General features: G+C 61.6%; 1 pseudogene; it reads left to right on the plus strand.

Moving 5' to 3' along the window:
• Nucleotides 1–1,581: 1,581 nt before the first annotated feature.
• On the plus strand, nt 1,582–3,732 carry LOC125964910 (transcriptional enhancer factor TEF-4-like; annotated as a pseudogene).
• Nucleotides 3,733–11,291: the final 7,559 nt, after the last annotated feature.

Genomic DNA, 11,291 nt, shown 5'->3' on the forward strand with positions numbered 1-11,291 from the left:
CTGGTGGGCCTGGTGGAAGCAGGAAATGGAGTCAGAGAAGCCTGGCCCACTGGCGAGCCCCTCAGAGAGTGCACTGGATTGACCTCGGGCCGGGAGGGGTCTGAGTGACCGTAGCCAGACTGTAGACAAGTGGCGTGGCTGAGTCAAGGGAGGAGTATCCCCCCCACCCCACTGCCTGTGAACACCATCTATTCTACGCCCCGCTGCTTGGGCCCTGCAGCTGCGCTCTGCACGGGCACTCCCTGCTGAGTTCTCCTGCCTCCTTAGTGCCCAGCCGTCCACAGCATAGGCTCTGCCCTGACCTATGCTCAGCCTTGGACTCCAGCTATGGAGGACTCTGCGCCCAGGCTGGGGGATGACCTTGACTCTGAGCCCAGACCAACAAGATGCTAGCTCATCACTGCTCCCCGATCCAGAGAGAGCCCCTGAGCCCTGCCCACAGCTACGCTCTGACCCTTGAGCCCCTGAGCCCTGCCCACAGCTATGCTCTGACCCTTGAGCCCCTGAGCCCTGCCCACAGCTACGCTCTGACCCTTGAGCCCCCGAGCCCTGCCCACAGCTACACTCTGACCCTTGATTTTGCTTGTGGAACGGTAAGTCCCTCTTATCTGCAAAACCTTCTACAAGCCCCTGAGCCCTTTCCTCATATGGCTGTGAGCGCACACCTGGGGGCACATAGCTGAGTGCACGCGCCGCTGAGCTCACGTCTGCCCACTGCTCCACGGGAAGCGTTTCAGGTACCCGATCACACCTGTCCTTACGCCAGCCCGTAGCCCCTCCTGACAGCTGGCTCTTGTCCTCACCTCCCAGCCATGTCATCAGATCAGCCCCCGTTCCCTCCCCCTGCAGGTCCCGGGAGCTCATCCCTGTGGCCAGTTTCCTTCCTCACTGTTGGTGAGGTGCATCTCCCACCCATGTCACCAGATCAGCCCCCATTCCCTCCCCCTGCAGGTCCCGGGAGCTCATCCCTGTGGCCAGTTTTCTTCCTCACTGTTGGTGAGGTGCCTCTGCCTGTTTGTGCCAGGCTGCAGATCTTGGCAAAGGCCATCCGTAAAAGCCAAGTTGCTCCCGACAGCGTGATGTCCTGATGGCTTTCCTCCTCTGGGGCTGCACTGGGAGACAGGAACAGGGTGGCCTGGCCGTCCAGAGGATGGAGGCTGAGGGGAGGGTCCAGTCTTGTCGGGACCAGATTAAGGGCACCGTGGGTTTGGCATGTACCCCCAAACGCCAGGGCTTGTACCTGGGACCTGGCTGGAAGCTCAGCCTCCGGGTTTGCAGGGAGAAAGGTTGGAGAGGGGCTTGGGAAGGAAGCCCAGGATTTGGATTTGGGGAGCAGCCGCCACTCCCTGGCCCAGAGGATGCGGTGGGTCCTCACCTTCCTGAGCTTTGGTTTGTCCACCTGTACGTGGAGCCTGTGTCTAGGCTGCTGCCGTGAGGGAGGAGCTCGTGGGCAGGAGCCTGAGGCCAGGCGCAGTTGATTTGGGTGCCCTGCCCCGTGCTGTGCGCACAGGGTACCCTGCGCGAGGGGGCTCTGCCTGCGCAGGGCTGGGGCAGGGCTGGGACGCCGGGGCGGGCCAAGGCATGGCGGCCCCTCCTTTCTCCCTGCCCCCACGCAGGCGGAGCCCTCTGGTCCCCTCCAGCCTGGGCCGCAGCGAGGCCCTCCGCCCCGTCTTCCTGCCCTCCCGTACCCACCTGCTGCTCGTGAGTCACCGCTACCGGGCGAGCTTTCTCTAGCACAGCAGGTCTCCAAGTGTGGTCCCCGTGCCAGCAGCACCAGCTGGAACCCTGATAGGAATGCACGTTCCCAGGCCCCTCCCAGGCCTGCTGGCTCAGAACCTGGGGCGGAGCCAGCCCTCTGGGGGTTCCCCCACACACTTGGGTTTGAGAAGGGTGCTCCACACAAGTCGGATCAGCTGAGTCCCCCGTCGGCGCTCCCTGTGGGTTCTCAACCCGGCGGAGACATGCAGGATACTTACGAGCACTTACTGTGGGTCGGGAGTCTGCTCAGTGCCTGTTAAATCTTACACAGAGCGTGCAAAAGAGATGCTGTGTCTTTCCCCATTTTCCCAGGTGGACGGAGGTGCAGCCCCTCCCTCGGGTGACCCAGCGTCTCTCCTGTCCCCCTGGGAGCCGGCATCAGCAGAGGGGAAGGCACCGGTCCCACGTGTCCGCTCCATCTGCCAAGGGCCGCCCACCCTCCCCGCTGCCGCCCCCCACCGACGTTCACCCGTGTGGCACAGGAGGATGGGTTTAGGGTGGCATTCTGTCTCCCCACGCAGCCCGGAGAGACAGCCCCACGAGGACAACTCAAGAGTCGCAGGCATTTAGATTGCCATTTAATTTAAATTTATGCCCGAGGATACAGGCGGAGAAAGGGCCATTTCAAAGTCAGTTTCTGCTTTATGGCTTTATGGGCGATGCATCGGGCAGCTGGTGGAAATATCTTGCCGCTCGCAGCGCAAGAAGAGGATCACGTGGGTGGCTCGGGCTTTGGCTGCTCGGGGAAGAAATTCCGCCTCTCAGCCTGGGGCCCCTTGCTGAGCCCAGTCCTTCCCCCGGACTCAGCCCCGATCCACGCTTCAGGTTCAGCCCTCGTCGCTTCATACCCTAGTTCCAGACGGAGCCCTCTTCCTTCTGCAGGCTGAGCCCTGATCCCAGCCCAGACTCAGCTCCAACCTGGCCTGCACTAGTTCCTTTATCAAGTCATGCCATTACTTATGAGGGCGGTAGATTTAACTAGAACTCTCACGGTCTCACACACCTCTTTGGGCTGACGTACTGTGCGGGAGGCACAGCTCCGAATGCATCATGGTCCGTGGTAGCTGACCTCCGCCGCTGGAGGAACATCTGCCCACATACCGGGAGCGGACGGGGATAGAGATGGTTGGCGGCTCCTGACACCTCCTCGTGCACAGAATGGTATCCTGGCTGTGGCAGCTGGCAGCCCCGGGGGGAGCCCAGCCTGGGTTCCAGGCCGCTGGGTTGACCCCTGCTCCCTCAGGCGACTTCACGGAGTCTCTTAAATTCCTGCAGTTTCTCTCCAATTTAATTTGGGGCTCAGACCCCGCATACTTGTGGGGTGGTGTTGCAGGCTGAGCGGAGCTGACTCTTACCAGAGGCACCTGTTTGTACACGTCAGCCAGCACTGCCCCAGCCCCAGAGCGCCCCCCCCTCGAGAGTGTGGACGTCCGGCAGATCTATGACACATTCCCCGAGATAAAGGGTGGTCTGCGGGAGCTGTATGATCGTGGGCCCCCCAACGCCTTCTTCCTGGTCGAGTTCTGGGCGGACCTGAACTGGGGCCCGAGTGGCGAGGAGGTGGGGGCCGGCTTCTGTGGAGTGAGCAGACAGCACGAGAGCCTGGAGCGCATGACCTTCACCTGTTCCTCCAAGGGCTGCTCCTTTGGCAAGCAGGTGGTGGAGAAGGTAGAGACGGAGCGTGCCAGCTGGAGGACGGGAGGTTCGTGCACTGCCTGCTGCGCTCACCCATGTGTGAGTACCTGGTGAATTTTCCGCACAAGCTGCGGCAGCCGCCCGAGTGCGACATGATGCCCAGTGTCCTGGAGAACCGCACCATCCTCCAGGTGGTGACAGACAGAGACACCCAGGAACTGCTGCTCTGCACCGCCTATGTCTTCGAGGTCTCCACCAGTGAGCGGGGGGCCCAGCACCACATTTACTGCCTGGTCAGGGACTGAAGGGGGACCCCAGAAGTGGCTCCTCCCAGGAAGGACCTCCAGCTTTCCTCACGCTTCTTACTTGGCTGGGGGGGGGTGGCGGTGGGCTGTTCCCTCTTAGGACCTTTAAAGCTCGGTGGTGAGTTGAATGGGCTGGGACTGAGAGGAAAGGATGCATCCTGATATCGGGACCTCACAGGGATGTCTGAAAGGACAGATCACTCCAGAGCATTTGACACTGGGGACAGGAGTGAGACAACCCCTGGGACAGCACTGGTTTCTGTCTCTGACAGGCATCCTCCCCCTTCTCTGTTTTGGAGGTCTTGGAGGGCCCCAGGTACACATTGGCTTGTCCCTGTCTGTTTTTCAGCACCCCCCTTCTTCCCAAGCTGCCTCTCCTTACCAGCCCCATCCCGGGACCCTGATGGTGAATTTTGAAGGTTAACCCTTTCTGTGCAGGAGTAGAGCCGGGTGGGCCCTGGAAATATATATATATTTTTAATATAACAAGAGATATTTATAAGTGGGTGTTGGGGTCGTGACATTTCCTCCGCTGGGCAAGCAGTGGGGTCAGGCTTTTAAGTCTCATGTCCTCCTCTAAGTGAGCCGTGGGGCTACACTGTGTTGCCTCGTTCTCCTCCGCTCCCCTCAAAGTGTGTTGGTTTGTGTTTTGACAGAGGAAAAAGCTATTTTACCAAAAAAAAAAAAAAAACAGCGCTTTGCAAGCCCACTAAAGGGGCTCCCGTGGTCCTGGCAGCTCCAAGGAGGGAGCGCAGGGGAGCTCCAGGGCCTGACGCTTAAGGGCGGCCAAGTCTGTGGCGGCCCCAGGGCTTTGTAGCAGGTGCTACGTCTCCAGCATCTGCGGAGGGGCCGACACGGGGCAGGGCGCGGGGGAGGAGGCCCGAGGCTGCACGGGCACGACTCGCGTCTTGCTAAGGCCGAGCCCTCCTTCCCGCCCTCGTGGTAGCCCGCACACCACCTCGGCCTGGGGGCCTCAGTCTCTCCTCTGTGGAAAGGGCACAGCACGGCTGGGAGTCAGTGTTTTCTTCCCGTGGTCCACCCTGTGCCTCGCTTGGCCGAGGCATCCTTGCCCCTGACCCTGGCCCTGGGCCTGCGCCGCTTGTCCCCGGGTTGGGGACCGTCACAAATCTATACCCCCTGGGCTCTCCGAGCTCCTGGGTCTTCTCTCTCCTCAGCCCCTCACTCAGCTCAGCGCCTGAGCAAACCGAGGGCGGGACGGGAACCCTGGAAGGATGAGTGTAGACCAAAGGAGGTTAATGTTTGCAGCATGTCTGGACCAGAGGCCGGTGCCCTGGGTATGCTGCTCCCCCCTCGGGCCCCCACCCCCTCACCATGAGCACCGTCCCCGCATGTCCCTGCTGGGCAGAGTGTGCTGGGGGACTGGCCCCCGTGGGCACGCCCCACATGCATTTAGACCATGAGCCATGTGCACGTGGGTTTGAGACACGGGACTGAGGGCCCTCCTGGGGATCTTGGCTTCTGGAGAGAACTTTAGCTGCAGCAAGAGAGAGTGAGGTTAGACTTCCAGAGACACACCATCACAGCCAGCTGGGCACGGGATGGAAGGCTGTTGGGGAACCTCTGAACTGGAGGCCGGGAAGGCCCTTTCACCTGGGTTCAGGGAGAGCTGGCTCTCTCCAGGCCCCACTTGGGCCCCGCGGGGTCTCTGCAGCTGAAAGAGTCCTCAGCCTCCCACTCCAGGGCTGAATCCTTTGTGATCCAGCAGCGGCTGCTTCTCCAGGCTCCAGGGCCTCAGGGTCTGTAGTGGCACCGGAGGCCTGGCTGGGGGCCTCGTGTGCTTAGGGGTCATTCACGCTGGGCCAGCAGCATCTCCGCCCAAGGGTCTCCCTGGAATATTGCCTGGTGGCCCTGCCTGGGGGTGAGATGCTTGGAGAGGAGGGTGGAAGGCAGGCATCCCCTGCCTCCCCTGATTCCCGACTTTGCACAGAGGTCTTGGCTGCAGTGACTCAGACGCCATCAGAGACCATGATGTTGGCGGAAGGAGGTAAACCCGAGAAGCTACAAGCACTTGCTAGATTGAACCCTGCCGGGAAGGCAGTGGGCAGGATGCGGGAGCAATTGGAGGAGATCGGCAGAAATGCAGCCCCGGCCTCCAGGGAGGAACAAGGGACTTATCCTGGGCCCTGAAGGGCATAGAGCCTGGGCACCGGAACCCCCGTGCCCTGTCCTGACTGGGGGCCAGGCCTCAGTTTCCCCATCTGTGGTTTCCAGTGCAGGGACAGGTGATAAGGGGTCTGAGCCCTGTGTCCCCACCAGCAACTCTCCTGGGTCAGGCTTCCCGAGCGAGGCTCCCTGGGATGAAGCTGCCCCGCTGAGGCTCTGGGCAGCAGGGTCCAGCCAGGATCAGAGACGGGCGTCACCCACTGGAACCCAGCTCTGTCCTTGCTGGAGACTCAGTCAGCTGGCTTTGGCCATGCTTGGGGAAGGCCTGGGGATTCGAGGGATTCACCCCACACTGCCTGCTCTCAAGCTCCCCAAGCCCAGGGGAGATTTATCCTGGGGCCGCCACTGTCTGCAGGCCCGAAACTCTTTCCTTTAGTCATTCAACAAACATGTGTTGAGTGCCTAAGGGGTGCAGGATCCTAAATACCTGCCGGCCTGGAGTAGACGACTCTGGTGCAGGGGGAAGGGCGGTAGGGAGTAAGTGGTTGAACGAAAGGAGCGGATGATTTGCTCCTGAGATGGACAAGAAAATAAACCTGAGCGAGTTTTCTGGGCAAGGGGGGGATCCCTCATTCCTAGTGTGGGGTCCTGGGTGCCTTCAACAATGGGTGAAGTTTGAGTTGAAACCAGATGGCCGCCACGCAGAGGCTGAGGCTGGGGCAGAGAGGCTCGCCCGGCCCCAGCCCCGTCCAGTTTCTGTAGGATGAATAAGGGGTTCCTCGGGGCCCGGATGCTGGAGAGCTGTGCCCAGGAGATGCTGCTGATTGCTGAGCACTTGGGTGGAGTCCTGATCAGAGCTCTTCAGGGCGGAACCAGGACAGTCCAGCACGTCCACGGCACAGTACAGGGGCTCAGACATCCTGTCCTATGTTCTGAATTGCCTGTGCGCAGGTGTTCTCCCAGCCATTCCCATGGGATAGCGAGATGAGGGCCCTGTGTGTCTCAGTGGGTCTGGCCCCCCGGGAGAGGTGTTGATTCGTGGGCTGGAGGCCGTCTGCACAGCGCAGGTGTGCTGGCTGCGGGCGGGGCTGGGACGCAGCAGTGAGTGCCCTGGATGCCGTCGGTCCCTCTCTGAGGGGCACTGGAGACGCCGGGCGATGGATGTGACCCCTCACCACACACAGCCCCGTGTCCCAGGAGCACGCTGCTGATTCTGGGAGTCAGAGAACCTCGCTGGGAGTGACTGCAGCTAAAGCTTGGAGGACGAGACATGTCAGCAGGGGGTGGGGGAGGGCGAAGGATTCCCGGCAGAAGGGGTGTCATGAACGGAGTCTGGTGGTGAGAGTGAGTGTGGCCAGTGTGGGGAATACAGGACCGCCAGGGCGCTGAGGTGTCAAGAGCAGGGGTGAGGCTAGGGTGGGGCCTGGCAGGGAGCAGGCTGTGTCCTAAGAAGACGGGCCAGCCCTGAGGGTTTCCGGCAGGAGGGTGGCACGGAAGGTGCCGTGACAAAAATCTGTCTGTGGGTCCGTGGGAGGGGTCGGGGTGGAAAGGCAGCCGGGGCGGGGGAGGCACATAGGAGCGGGGCGAGAAGGCGGTGGCTGGGATTGACGGGGACCAGGGGAGACGGCTGGTGGCCTTGGTGGTGGATGGGGTTGACGGGGAGGTGGTGTCTGGACCGCTGGGTCTCTGGGACGAGGAGAAGCCAGATCTATGGGTCCAGAGCCTGCAGGAGAGGCCTGAGCTGAGGGCATGGGTGGGGACCCAAGCCAGATGTGATGGGCCAGCCGAGGGGGCAGTGAAGCCAACAGAGGAGGAGGGGCCAGAGAGGTACAAGGACCAACACCTGGGGACTGGGGATGAGAAGTCACCCAAGCCCAGAGAGGAACCTGGTTCTCAGAGTGAGTGGCCAGCAGTTACCCTGGAGCCCCTGGCCAAGGAAGCCCTGGGGAGTGGGGGTGGGCGGAGCCGCTGGGGGTGGGTGGAGCCGCTGGGGGTGGAAACTCCTTGGAATCTGGAAGCCAGATGGGAGTGGGTGCAGAGCCAGGGGGATGTGAGAAATGCGACAGGGGGTACCGCCAATTCTTCTGATTTTTTTTGTCATTCTACAGTTTTATTTACACAATCAGTGCAGGGCATGTTCTAGAACACCAGCTTGATTCCTTTTCAAACGTATCATTAATGTAAGAAGCCAAGCTGTAGGGAAAGAGCAGATGAGGGCCCTGGCAGGGATGCAGGCAGCAAAGTCCATCTCAGGTGGGGCTGGCGCCAGGGAAAGGTCCACGCCGGAGGCTGCCGGAGGGGTTGACACCACGAGGGCTGGAGGGAGCCGGGTTCGCGGGGGTCGGTGTGGTGACATACTGGGCTGGGGCGTCTAGGGGCAGCAGCTCAGCGAGGAGCATGGCAGCTCAGGGAGCAGAAGAGAGACCCCGTGGGCGGTCTGCACGCCCGCAAGGGCTGAAGGGTGTGCGGGGAGTTGGAACACTTCCTCCGTGTAGACAGCAGGGGGAAGAGCCTGTTGGGAGCGCCGCGTGGATAGCAAGGGGGGTGGTCGAAGGTGTGGGTCCCTGGAGAAGCTGGGCAAACAGACGCCCATCTGTCCTCTGCTACTGGACGCCCACGTTGCCAGCGGTCCTTGGGTGGCCGCCCCTGAGTCAGGCGGGGCTGGGGGGGTGGTCCCTGCAGGGGCGAAGGCCAGTGTGGGTTCAGCAGCCACGTCTGTGGGTGGGAGGTTCACCCGGGACACCTGTCCTGCTGGGGATCAGGGTTGGGTTGGGGCTGCAGTTGAGGGGATGGGGGGAGCCCTCAGGCCCTCACAGGCTCAAGCTCCCCAGGCAGGGTGGTGGGCCTCCACCTGGAGCTACCCAGACATTCCCATGCACGTGCACACACGTAGGCGCACACACGTGTACCATGCACACAAATGCACGCACAGGCACACAGACACAAACACAGGCACAATGCACATGTGCCCACGAGCACACACATGGAACACGTGGGCACATGCAAAAGGCACACACGCCCACACGCTCAAAATGCACACGCATGTACACACATGCGCAGCACACGTGCACTCACACACAAAGGCACACACACACGTACACGTGCAGGCCCTCCGGAGACCAGGTGCCAAAACAAAGGAGCAGCTTTTCACTTTCTCTCCCGAAAGGCCGTCCCGCCCCCTCCCCAGCCCTGTGACCGAGTGCCAGGCAGCGGGGGAGTCTGGGGGCTGAACAGGTGCTTGTCAGGCAGGCGGCTGTCTCTCGAGTCTGATGGTGTCACCTCCTTGTGCCCACCAGCATGACAGGGGGCTTTTAACATCTGATGGCAAAGATGACCGGCCTGTCCCCTCCATGTCTTTCCTCCTGAGCCTACTGGTGCCGTGAGGTGCCGGCCTCCCCCAAGGCTGAGGTCCCCGCTTAGTGCTGCCCTGTGCATATTTGAGATCCCAGCAACGGTGTCTGAAAAGCAAACTTCCATTCACACAGGGAGTGAGGGTCCAAGCGGGTGGTGGGTGTCCCAAGCCCCACTGAGGGTGTCCACTGTGCCTGACGTGCATAGAACCCCACTCTGTGGCCGTCATCGAGGTGAGCGGGGTCCTGGAGAGGAGGCCCGGCGTCTCGGGGTGAAGGCGGATGCTCTCCCCAGGCGACTGCTCAGAGCTCTTGTTGTTTATAGCTCTGCAGTCGCCAGGCAAGAGCTGATGGACCGCTAGCACTCAGGGACACTGTTCTCTTTGCAGAATAATCGTGGGTGTGAGAGCTCCGGCGGGGCACCCTGCACGTGCCATTTCATTCCGACCTGCCCTCATCTGAGGGTGGGGCCTTCTCCACCCCCTACCCATGCCCAAGGTGCCATGATTTGGCAGGACCTGGGGCAGAGAGGGGACACGCGTGCATCTAAACACGTGTCACTTGCCCAGCACTGGCTCCCAGGGTGTCGCTAGGCATTTAAAAAATATCTTTAAAAATAGAGAGGGCTTCCCTGGTGGCGCAGTGGTTGAGAGTCCGTCTGCCGATTCAGGGGACGCGGGTTCGTGCCCCGGTCCGGGAGGATCCCACATGCCGTGGAGCGGCTGGGCCTGTGAGCCATGGCCGCTGAGCCTGCGCGTCCGGAGCCTGTGCTCCGCAACGGGAGAAGCCACAAGAGTGAGAGGCCCACGTACCGCAAAAAAAAAAAAATAATAATAATAGGGAGAAAAACCCCCAAGCCCGTCCTTTCAAACACTCAGCTGCCGCCACATGAGCAGGCCTTTTTGGGGTTCCACGGAACTCAAGCCACACATTCTTTTGTTTTTTGAGGCTTACATGCCAGCTGCTCTATCATGGCATTTCTCAGGCCCTTTGTGCAGAGGCTGTTTCTATCCTTGGGGTGCTGTCCATGCAGGCCACAGGAGGGAAGACTCTGCACGTCCTCTGTCCTCCCGGGGATGGTGGGGTCCGTGGCTTCACCCTTGGTGGTCACCCCGGCCCACCTGTGCAGCACCGGATGCGCCCACTAGATGGCGCTGCCTCACACCCTTGTCTGGCTGTCTGGGTACCAGGAGGGCTTGGGGGAGGGCAAGGCCTCAGCACCTCGATGGTGACAGAGCCCCCCTCTCCCAGGGGGCGAGAAACCCCTTGTCGCCGGGTTCTTGGAACAGACAGTGTGGGTTTTGTCCACTCACACCAGGAGGAATGAGGTTCTGACCAGGAAACCACTCCCCAGTGGAGCTGGACCAGGGCATGTGTGTGCGTGTGTCTTCTGACTTCTGTGCGTACGCCTGTGCGTGCGTGCGCACTTGTGTCCGTGTGTGCACGCGTGTGCCTGTGTGTGTAGGGGGAGGGCTGTGAGGGTGGGAGGCCCGGCCAGGCCCTGTGGTGCGCGAGATGACCAGCCCTCCCCCTGGGCTCTGAGAAGACCAGCTCTCTGCCCTCTCTGAGCCTCGGTTGGGTTGACTCGTCTGTAGCACAGAAGCGCCCCAGACCCACCCAGCCTGCCTCCTGGGGGGCTCACACCCCAGTTCCCACCTGGCACCTGGCCTTCCCACACCTGCAGCTGGGAATGTTGAGAAGCTGAAGGAAGCCTGGGTGGGTGGGGCCTCCGGGACCTCCAGGGCCCCCGGACAGGGACCTGCTGCACCTGCGCACGGCACTTGGCTGTCAGCGGGCAGACTCCGGCAGGGCAGGACCCCCAAGGTGGGCAGATCCTGTCGCCAAGCCTGGACTTCTGTCCAGCGGTCCCTGTGTCCTGGCCCGAACACGGGGACCCCACGGCAGAGCCTCCCTTGTGCTGGAGGTGACTGCCGGGGCCCAGGCTCTCCTGCACCCTCATCTCCCCCATGTCCTCCAGGGACCTGGAGAAAACGCACGGCCAAGGGCAGGCAGGCTGACAGGTAACTCCATAGGGAGTTCGGGCTGGGGTGGGAGCTGGAGAGCATGCCCTTGGGGTGGGGGGTTGGACCTGCGGTGGTCTGATGCCAGGCTCTGCTGT

Source organism: Orcinus orca, chromosome 6, assembly GCF_937001465.1.
Source record: "Orcinus orca chromosome 6, mOrcOrc1.1, whole genome shotgun sequence".
Lineage (NCBI taxonomy): Eukaryota > Metazoa > Chordata > Mammalia > Artiodactyla > Delphinidae > Orcinus > Orcinus orca.